At 40.5% G+C, this 11,494-nt stretch overlaps 1 pseudogene; it reads left to right on the top strand.

Annotated features, from left to right (window-relative positions):
* The first annotated feature begins 9,420 nt into the window (after window positions 1–9,420).
* LOC102952676 lies at window positions 9,421–10,874 on the top strand (annotated as a pseudogene).
* The last annotated feature ends 620 nt before the right edge of the window (window positions 10,875–11,494 follow it).

The raw sequence follows: 11,494 nt of genomic DNA, 5'->3' as shown, positions 1-11,494 counted from the left end.
TATTAGAGTATCATAAGGAAAGCTATGTTATTCTGGACTGAGTTTTTGTGGCTATGGATTGAGCCAATTATTTTAATTATACTCTTGGGAAAGCTACTGGAATTCAATTAAAGGTGACTGATTTCCACCGGCATTCAATTGAGTGCATTGCTTTTGAGCAAAGAGACTTGACATTTGGTTTAATAGTGTTAAGACTACAGTTTGATGCTGAGAAACAAAAAATGTGAGCTTTTAGCAATCAAATTAAGAACCTCAGCAAACACCATTAAAACTCACAGGACCAGACTACTTGAAGCTGCAGGGATCATTTAAAACACAGATGTTAACATTCTTTCTAAGCAAACATGTTCTTTATTTTAAAAATCTAGGTACTTAAATAGGAGAATGGCCTAATAAACTGAGGTAAATCACAACGATCAAATACAATGAACCAGTTAAAAGTGGGGTTTCTCCATATGGACAAACATGGCTAGACCTCTAAGACATGCCACTGAGAGGAGAAAAAAGCTGTTTAATGAAGTACCCTCTAGGAAAGGGGGAAAAAAAAACTGAGACAAGACAGTTTGATGAAAGGAAACTTTTGGTCCTAACTATGTTAATTACCTATTGCAAGGAGAATTACTAATACATTACCTATATAGTCAAAAATAACTTTAAGAATAAATTTAGTTTCTAATTTATAAGTGATTTTTTAAAAAAATGTTTTAATGTTTTAATTTTATTTTTGAGACAGAGCAGAGTGCAAGCAGGGGAGGGGCAGAGAGAGAGGGAGACACAGAATCTGAAACAGGCTCCAGGCTCTGAGCTGTCAGCACAGAGCCCGACACGGGGCTCGAACTCACAGACCGTGAGATCATGACCTGAGCTGAAGTCGGATGCTTAACCAACTGAGCCACGCAGGTACCCCTAGAAGTGATTTTTTTTAATGTTTATTTATTTATTTATTTATTTAGAGAGCCCACGTGGGTGCGAGTGCACGCGGAGGCTGGAGGGAGGTGCAGAGAGAGAAGGAGAGAGAGAATCCCAACAGGTTCCCTGCTTGTCAGCACAGAGCCTGACATGGGGCTCCGTCTCACGAATCCCGTGAGATCATTACCTGAGCCAAAATCCAAAGTTCGTGTCTCCACCGATGGAGCCACCCGGGTGCCCCCATACGTGTTTTCTGGCACACATTTTCCATCATGCAGTTTTCTCAACAAGCTGTGATAGAACAATCATGTCGAAGGGAAGAGGTTTAGTTCCAGGCAAGACAGAATGAGCACATCCATCCTGACTCTTCTACTCCAAACGAGTGACGAGTTTCCCATTTTTCCTCGGCTGTGCCCGGGCCTAGGCTCAAGGCAGCCCCAGACCAAGAAGACCATAAATATTGTGTGATCTTCCCTCCATGAGGTACCTGGAATAGGAAAATCATGGAGACAGTAGAATAAAGGTTACAAGGGGTTGCGGGGAGGCAGGAATGGGGAGTCGCTAACATTTAGGGTTCCATTTGGGATGATGAAAAAGTTTTGGAAATGGATAGTAGAGATGTTTGCACAACAAAGTCAACGTACTGAATGTCACTGAATTGTATATCAAAACATGGCCAAAATGATAAACTTTATATATGTTTTTCACCACAATGGAAAAAAATTGAGAAAACGGAAAGAAAGAGACCAATTCACAAGCATAGTTGTAGACTTTAACATTCCTCTCTCGGTAATCAATGGAACAGGTAGAGAGAAAATGAATACAGAAGAGATATAAAAGAACTATACAATCAATCACCTGAATGTAACTGGTATGTGTAGAACATTACACCAAAAATACATTCTTTTCAGGTGCACGTGAAACATGCAACAATATGGACCACATCTTAAGTTTTAAACAAGCCCTAACAAACTTAAAGTATTTAAATTATACAAAGAATATTTTTTGACAATAATGGAGTTAAACTACAAATCGATAGCAGTAAGAACAAAAAAGTCTCTAAATACTTGAAAATTAACCAATACACTTCTGAGTAATTCATGGGTCAAAGACCTCAAAGGATATTAGAAAACCTTCTGAACTGAACAAATATAAAGCAGTGCTTAGAGGGAAAGTCAGAGCAAAGAACAAAAATCTCAAACCAATAGTCTCAGTTTCCCCATTAAGATAGTAGGGGGGCAGGGGGAAGCAAAGAAATAGAAGGAAATAATGTTTTTTTAAAGGGCAGAAACTGATAAAATGGAAAGCAAACCAAAATAAGATAAAGAAAATCAAGGAAACCAGAAGTTCATTCTTTGAAACAATCGTTCAAGTTGATAAACCTCAAGCAAGACTGACAAAGAAAAAAAGGAAAGACACAACCATCAATATCAAGAATGAAAGGGGGAGGAGAAATTGGAGGGGGGTTATAAGAGGGGGGGAAGAGAGTGGAGGTGTGGGAGGGGGTGGAATATCACAACAGACTCCACACACCTTACCAGGAGGAGGGAGGAGGGAATGTCCTGATAACTCTACACACAGAAATTCAACAACCCAGGTAAATGAACCAATGCCTGAAAAAAAAAAAAGTAAAACTTGACTTAAACCTTACAGCTTATACCAAAATTATCTCAAAGTGGATTGTAGACCTAACATTTATGTTTTATATAAAACATAGAGGCACCTGGGTGGCTCAGTCGGTTAAGCCTCCGACTTCAGCTCAGGTCATGATCTCATGGTTCATGAGTTTGAGCCCTGCATCGGGCTCTGTGCTGATGGCTCAGAGCCTGGAGCCTGCTTCGGATTCTGTGTCTCCCTCTCTCTATGTTCCTCTCCTGCTCACATTCTGTCTCTCTCTCAAAAATAAATAAAAATTAAAAAAAATTTTTTTAATAAAAAAACATAAAACTATAAAGTTTTACAAGAAAATAATAGAGAAAATCTTTGTGACTTAGAGTACACATGATACCAAAAGCACAATCTTTAAAATGAAAATCTTGATTACTTAAATAGTATTAAAATTCTAAAACATTTGAACTGGGAAAGACATTGTTAAGAGATTGAAAAGGCAAGTTACGGACTAGGAGAAAATATTCATTTGTACAAACAACTTGTGTTCAGACTATACCCAAAAAAATAAATAAGTAAATAAAATTCATATCTCTACATTAAGAAAATAATCCAGTTTAAAAATAGACAAAAACTGGGGCGCCTAGGTGGCTCAGTCGGTAAGCGTCCAACTTCGGCTCAGGTCATGATCTCGCGGTCCGTGAGTTCGAGCCCCGCATCGGGCTCTGTGCTGACAGCTCAGAGCCTGGAGCCTGTTTCAGATTCTGTGTCTCCTTCTCTCTCTGACCCTCCTCCATTCATGCTCTGTCTCTCTCTGTCTCAAAAATAAATAAACGTTAAAAAATAAAAAATAAATAAACACTAAAAAAATTGTTTTAAATAGACAAAAACTTACACATACACTTCATCAAAGGGGGCATAAGGATGGCCAATAAACACGCAGAAAACATGTTCAACAATACCAACCATTGGAGAAATGCGTATTAAAGCCACAGTGAGAGTCGCACCAATTAAAATGGCTAAAACACCAAGTGCTAAAAGGATATGAAGTAACTGGAAATCTCCAACATCACTGACGGGATGCAAAATCTCACAGCCACTCTGAAAAATAATGTAGCGCTTTCTCAATAGATTAAACCTACCTTTTACCATATGACCCGGTAATCCCATTCCTAGGTATTTATTTACCTTAGAGAAATTAAAACTTATACTCACTTAAATACCTTTAGCTAAATGTTTATAGATGTTCTTTCATAATTGCCAAAAGCCAGAAACCATCCAAATGTCCTTGAGTGGCTGAGTGGCTGAATAAATGGAGGTCCGACAACACAACGAAGTGATGCTGTAGCAATGAAAAGGAATGAACTATGGATGGGCTCAACTTGGATGAGTTTCAAACGCGTAAGGCTGTGCGAAAGAAGCCAGTCTCAAAAGTTGCATGTTGTATGATACTGTTTGTCTGATACTCTCAAAAACACAAAACCACAGTGACAGAGAACAGATCCTTTGTGGCCAACGGTCGGCGGTCGAGGAAGGAAATGATGACAAAGGGGCATCATGAGGGACTTTTTAGTGACAGAACTGTTCTATATATTGAATGTGGTGGCAGCAACACGACTCTCTATGTGTTAAAACTGGTGGAACTGGGGGCTCCTGGGTGGTTCGGTGAGTTGAGCATCTGACTCTCGATTGAAGCTCAGATCATGATCCCAGGGTCTTAGGATGGAGCCCGGCGTGGGGCTCCATGCTGAGCGTGGAGCCGGCTTTAGATTTTCTCTCTCTTTCCCTCTACCCCTCTCCCCGCACCTCTAAAATAAAAATAAAATAAAATAAAACTGGTAAAACTGTACACACAAAAAAAAAGTCCAAACACTTGATGGCAGCTCTCAATCAAGCATTTCTATTTTTTTTTTTCAACTATTTGTATGGATAGGTAATTAGCATTAACCATCAAATAAATGTTGAGTTCCTACTGGAAATCTCGGTATCCTTGAAATGCTATTAGTTTTCTGATTGGCCCTTATAATGTGCTATGGACCATAAAATGGATTATGTTCTCATAATCCCTTAACAAGAAGCTTAACAAGAGGATGCCTAAAATTCACCTATAGTATTTTCACTTACGTCTACAACTGCTGCTTGGATTTTATTCATAACATCTATCCTATGAAAGAGATAACTTTGAAATTCCAAAAATTTATTTTTGTCAATCAAATATTGCCCCCCCCTCTTATTTTTGAGATTTCTCGGGAGTATTTTTAGGAAACTTTTAATATTGAATAGTCAATAACTGTTTATTGATTAAAATAAAAAACAAATTTATGATACATATAAATACCATAAGTTGCATTTTGTGACTTTCTATGATTCAAACATCCGTACTGTCCATCAACAGAAATTATTCCTTTGCAAAGGCTTTTGAAAGCATCGCTCATTTTCCCTCCTATTCCCCATACATGTGACCTTTAACTTTAAATCTAATGTCTCTACCCTTTTTCGATCATCAAAACACCATTTACAAAGAGCTCAACTTGAGCACAGCTGTACTTTTTAGAAAGTCACACTCCCTGTAAACTCATTCTAATTAATCATTTCTCACCAGTTTAATAATTTTCGAACAAAACAAAAGCAAAAACAGAAGACCTTTAACCACATCAGGAAGCACCCGGGAAGGAATAGGTCTTAACTACATCGTGACTCAAAAGCAGATTGGGAAATGGTGAGTTGTGCCAAGAACAGAAGCGTGCTATGCTGTTGAATTATTTCAGTGCACCGATCACCCAGATTTGGTTTCATACCAAGCGTGCTTTTCTATTTCAAAATTTATCTAAATGGGTCTTAATCCAAACGTCGTTTGTCTTTCATTAAACCAGCTTCCCACTCACTATGGAAAATCATATCGTTGTTATTCCATTCTACTAAAATAAAAATTCTGAATACCATGCTCTTCTCTCATATGCAACCTTTTTAAGTCCTATTTGTGTCTTCTTTGAAATTTTTTTTAATGTTTATTTATTTTTGAGAGATAGAGCACAAGTGGGGTAGGGGCAGAGGGAGAGGGAGACACAGAATCCGAAGCAGGCTCCAGGCTCTGAGCTGTCAGCACAGAGCCCGATGCGGGGCTCGAACCCACGAACTGTGAGATCATGACCTGAGTGGAAGTCAGACGTTCAACCGACTGAGCCACCCAGATGCCCCTGCGTCTTCTTTGGAAGTGATTAATTTATTTGCCACTTGGTGTAAGGCCCTTTTCTCTATGAGGTTATAGTACCAGAATAGCCTCCCAGGAGGCTACCTTGATTCCAGATTGCATGCAGTGTGACAAAAAAAAATTCTACAACTCCAAGGTCTCAATGGCCTTTCTCTGACCCCAAAATGATTCCCATCATTTATTGAATTAAAGCCAAAATACTCACTTCGAAGAGCTTTGAGGAACTTCCATAATCATCCCCACCTTTTCCTTTGGTTCATTGTTATCTCTGGCGATTGTGCCTCTAATTATCCTTATGTTCCAATTTAGAGATTGGCTTTTGTTTGCATTAAATTTGTAAGCTCTTGGGGACAGGGTTATGTAACCGGATGCAAGATAAATATCCAACAAAAACAATAACTTTCCTACATAACAGCGATATCCAATTCTAAAATGTAATAGGAAAAAAATCCCATTTCTAACACCAAAGCAATACTATACCTAGGAATGTAATTAAAGATAAACAGGTGAAGCCTTTATAAAGAAACCTTTATTGAAGGACAGCAAAGAGAACTAGAAAAAATAGAGACATACCATTGATACCCTAGGAGTCTTGATATGCTAAAAAAGTCAACATTTCCCAAATCAGTTTGTCAATCTAAATCAGACTCAAAAAGATTCTATAATTTGACAAGCTGTTTCCAGCTTGTTAAGGAAATAAAGCCAATGGCAAGAACTACCTAAACACTCCTAGGGGGGAAAAAAAAAAAAAAATATATATATATATATATATATATATATATATATATATAATCTAGATTAACTTGCTGTAGCAGATAATCAAACATTTTATAATTATTCAATAATTAAAAGAGTGTTGTCTTGGCACAGCAATAGGAAAATAATAAAAGTGAGTCAAGAAGCAGAATGAGGTATAATAGTGTAAAACATAAGAAAGCTGCATTTCAAACTGATAAAGAAAAGATGGGCTGTTAAATGTCTAAGAATCTTGTAATGTTGTCTATAAAACAGAATATCGAGTAAATTAAAATCTAAACATTAATCACCGAGACTAGCGATTCTGAAACTGTGATAATGGCAAAACAATTTGGAAAAGACTGCATGGTTATCACAGTCGAAGTACTTAAATAAAGTATAATACAGCACTGTGCACCAACATTTAAGGTACACTGACTTGCCCTGACATTTAAAGTTTCCAAGAAACTAAGAAGAATAAGGTAGACTTATTTGGCCTGACATTTAAAGTTTCTGAGCCATACTGCTGCATGGAAAAAGTAAGTGAAATGAACAGACATAACTCCTGATCTTACGTTTTTATAATGAGAGATACGGACGCATGTAAGCAGCGGAAAAGCACCATTGCCTATTGGTAGAGAAGGCATTCCTAAAAAACATGCAAACTTTTCAAAGGAAAACATGTATAGATTTGGTCACATAAAAATGCAAAACCTCTCCAGGTCAAAATAACCCACACACAAAATTAAAACTCAAGTCATATCTGAAAGAAGTATTTTAAAGTGTATAACAGATGAAAGATAAATGGTCATAACATATGAAGAACCATTATGAATAAGAAAAATACCAACAACCCTATAGAAAAATGGGCCTCTGCGGGGCGCCTGGGTGGTTCAGTCAGTTAGGCATCAAACTTCGACTCAGGTCACGATCTTGTGGTTCGTGAGTTCGAGCCCCACATCGGGCTCTGGTGCTGACAGCTCAGAGCCTGGAGCCTGCTTCACATTCTGTGTCTCCATCTCTCTCAGTCCCTCCCCTGCCTCTCTCTCTCAAAAATAAACATTTAAAAAAAGAGAGAGAGAGAGACCTGAGACAGAAACGACCATATGAGGACACAGCAAGAAGGAAACCATCTGCGAGGCAAGGAGAGAGGCTTCAGGAGAGACCAACTCTGCCAACATCTTGATCTTGGACTTCCAGCCTCTAGAACTATGAGAAAACAGATTCTGCTGTTTAAGCCGCCCCGTCTGTGGTATTTGTTATGGCAGCCGTAGGAAACTCATACACACAGTAAGGACTAACCCTAGTTTTTAGGAAACTAACACACGCAATAAGGATTTTGGGAAGATGTCCACCCAACTGAAAATAGAGGTGGGTTCTGGAGCTCTAGAATGAGAGGGGAGAAAGGAAAGAAGTTACAAAGCATATATATGTACTTTCTATATGCTTTCATATTGCTAGAGATGTCAGGGCAGACATTTTTTTTTTCACAATCATAAAAGAACAGAAAAAGGAAAGAGTATCACTCCGGTAAGTAGGGGAACATTCATCGATGGTACGCAAAGTGATACTTTAATCCATTACACAATTTTTTAAACGGGAGAATGCAGACAGTGCGTTTGGAGATCAGTTACGCAGGAACCTCATAGACTTTATATATGGGGTGCATATTTTTGCAAAGACTTAAAATATCCCTTCTATTTTCAGAAGGTACATTCTCACAAAGAAGAAATCTCGCCAGCAAGTCTAATTTTAAGCCTGAGAACCCCAGGAGAAGTCTGTGGTCTCGGTTTCCTCTGTTTCATTTCCACTGCTGCGATCAGCCGGCACCACATTTTGCAAAATCTAGGTTACTCGGAATTAAACAAACACTACACATATGAAACCAGAAACATCCGCACCCCATAAAGGACAGCAGAATCCACAACAAAACTCTCCTGACTTCATCACACACAGCTCTTCCTACCACTGCCGGAACACAGATTCTGATAGATTCTCTTACTGGACAGTTGACCCCAAGGCGTCGCTTTTTGCCTGCGTGGCGAATCGACAGATTCAAGAAAAAGAAGCAGAGGGATGAAGAAGTTGTCATTTCTCCCAACTCTACGACAGCTGGCAACTCTAAATTGTGGGCTAGAAGCGTAAAAATTCCACTCGTAAAAACTCCACTCAAAATACCTCGAAGCCAAATTTTGACCAGAGTTGCCTCCTTATGTTCCACGGCCACCCTCCACCCCCAGCCCACCACCCCCCGGTGATTAGAGTTCGGGATCCAGCAGGTGTTATATCTTCGTTAAACTGAACCTTACTATGTTATTTTTGCCAATGGAAAACCTTGATCTCTTCAGGTCGACTGCCCGAACCACCTTAACATTCAAAATCATAAAACAAGTGAAACACTGAAAAGTATAAAAAGGATGCAAACCATTTTCAATCTTTTCGGTGAGCCTGGGTGGCTCAGTCAGTCGAGCGACCCACTTTGACTTTGATCTCACAGTTCCTGAGTTCGGGCCCCACATCAGGCTTACTACTGTCAGCACAGAGCCCCCTTTGGGTCCTCTGTCCACCCTCTCTGTCCCTGCCCCGAACTGTGCTCTCTCGCTCTCTCTCAAAAACAAATAAACATTTAAAAAATGAAAACAAAATGACAAAAATAAAATAAAATCTTCTTTTAGTATAAAATCAACTTACATGTTTTTAACAGTACCCTCTGGGGGGCGGGGGTGACTTTCTTCCTTTTCTACCATCACTCCATGGGGAAAGAATTAAGATTGTGTTTGACATTTAAAGCGCAGAAAACATTTTGAGAGCTTGATCTATATGGGATATTGTGCACGAAAATGGAAGGGGGAAGGAAAGCCCTCCAGGATCCAGCTGATAATGGAGTAAGGCTGTCAATAAAAAGAAAGCTACACGCAAGTTGATAATTCAAGTGGCAACAATATTACAAAGGTGTGATGCGGGTAAGGACAGGTGCTTTATTCTTCTTGGAAAATAAGGGTTTGGGAGGAGATGCACAGACGCCTTCATTTCGGTGGGGAGGAGAGAACTCTGCAAGCACCTTGAGTAAAGCTTGCCAGGCAGAGGGAGCAGCTCGCAAAAAGGCGGAGGTAAGAGCAGGTTGGGTTCGGTGGGGACAAGAAGCGCTCACGGCTGGCATCCAGCCAGGGGGGAGACCACTGACCGCACTTGGCCTGGGAAAAGACGGGGGACGTGATGTCCGTGCAGTCCTTTCCCTCATCACAAACCAACCAAGAGAGCCCAGTGTCTTCGAGCCTCTCCTCGGCGCCCCTGAACCATGGGACCTAAGCATGGGGACCCGCCACCTCCCTCCCCTCTGACCGCGCCCTCGAGGGCAGGTTCCGTTGAACACACCGGGCTTTAGAGAAGTTACCTGAACATCGCACAGCCTCAAAAGCACCACGAGTCACTTCAGGACCGGTGCCCCAGGCTCCTGGATTAGGGCCACCAAAGGTGCAACCCCTTATCAGGAGAGAGAGAAACAAGGTGTCAGCCGGCTGGCAGGCAGATGCCTTGGGACACCCCAGATCCCCAAAGGCCCTCTTGATCTTTGACCCATGAGCCTTCTGTGTACATGTATGTGCATGTAGGGCACATTTCCAAATTGCTCGCAGTTTCAAAAGTAACCTAACGAATCGTCACTCAATGCTAGTTAGATGATTTCGGTGAAAATCCGTGGGTTTTCACTAACGGGTGGGATTCACTGCCCTTCTGGCCTTTGGCTGCTGGTTGATAGGGAGTTAGTGGCTTTATTAGGGAAGCACCTCACTTAGCCTTGCTTGCATGCCACGCTGGGTTAGATCCTGCGAAGAAAACAAGGACTAAGCTCAGAGGAAAAGAGAGCCCGCCTGCTGGAAATATTTTTTGACATAAAAAGTAAATTTCGGTTAAAGACATGGAGAAGGCTGTTCCCAAACAGAAAGGGATTACTGCTCTGTCAGAAGTCCTTTCAAGCTTAGTTGATGACGGTGTGGTTGTCTGGGAGAGGATCGGAACGTCCAACGATTATTGGGCTTTTCCAAGTAAAGCTCTTCCTGGAGGAAATGTAAGTAGGAGGTTCTGGAATCTCAGTTATCCAATCGTAAGCACCCAGACCTACCAAACAGCATCCGGAAACTAAGATGAGTTGGCAGGAGCCAACCATGCTAGAAAAAGAGCTTTTTTTCTTTTTAACTTTGAGACCAAAGGGAATAGCTAAGGGCAGCAGTAGAAAAATACAAAGAATGTGACCCGGAAGTCAGAGAGGAAACACACCAAGAAAATAAAGTAGCCAAAGAAGCTGTTAACAGAAGGAGCGATCACATATTTGCAAAACTCTTGGGCCCAAAGAGAATTTGGATTTGAAAAAAATAAATTGACAACAAAATTTTGGGATTCGAGGGTACTCTGACGAAAAGCGTTGAAATATTCGATGTTGGTGAAGGCGCTTGTGAGTATGTATATTTTTATATCACCCAATTAAGTGTACTGAATTGTCACTTACCTAAAACTGTGTTTATCATTTTACTAATTTTAAATGAAGTAACAAGCGTAAAACAAAAAAATCTCTCCTCCTCGCCTCCTGCTTCCTAGCGCTGTCTTTTATTATTTCTTTCATATTGTCTTGACTTTCGGGTCTCGCTTTACCTGTGTGGCCCCATCCTCTACCAACCCACACCCTTTCCAGGCGTTCTCCCCTTTGCGGAGGACTGTTTTTATACTAACAACATGGCACACACTGGGTGACCAAGGGAGACTTGTCTGCTGTGGCTAAAGTGCTCGCCTCAGCTCATCGGCTAACAGGATTCCAGCCCCAAGTGGACTGGACATCAGATGGTATGTGTTCTGTTAAGATATTTGGACTGGAGCATAGAGGCCACCGAGATCTACAGACACGTCACTCTAGGAACCAGATGAATAGATCCAAAGGGGCCAAAGCCAGACGCTCAATGACGAGCTTGTCTTCAAAGTAGTTTTTATAGGAAAAAGCAACTCATATTCATCTAAGGTAATAGGAATTATTATGAGATA

The sequence above is a fragment of the Panthera tigris genome, chromosome F2, assembly GCF_018350195.1.
Source record: "Panthera tigris isolate Pti1 chromosome F2, P.tigris_Pti1_mat1.1, whole genome shotgun sequence".
In the NCBI taxonomy this organism is placed as follows: Eukaryota; Metazoa; Chordata; class Mammalia; order Carnivora; family Felidae; genus Panthera; species Panthera tigris.
The sequence above is the reverse complement of the archived record's forward strand: the minus strand, read 5'-3'. Positions and strand labels throughout refer to the sequence as shown.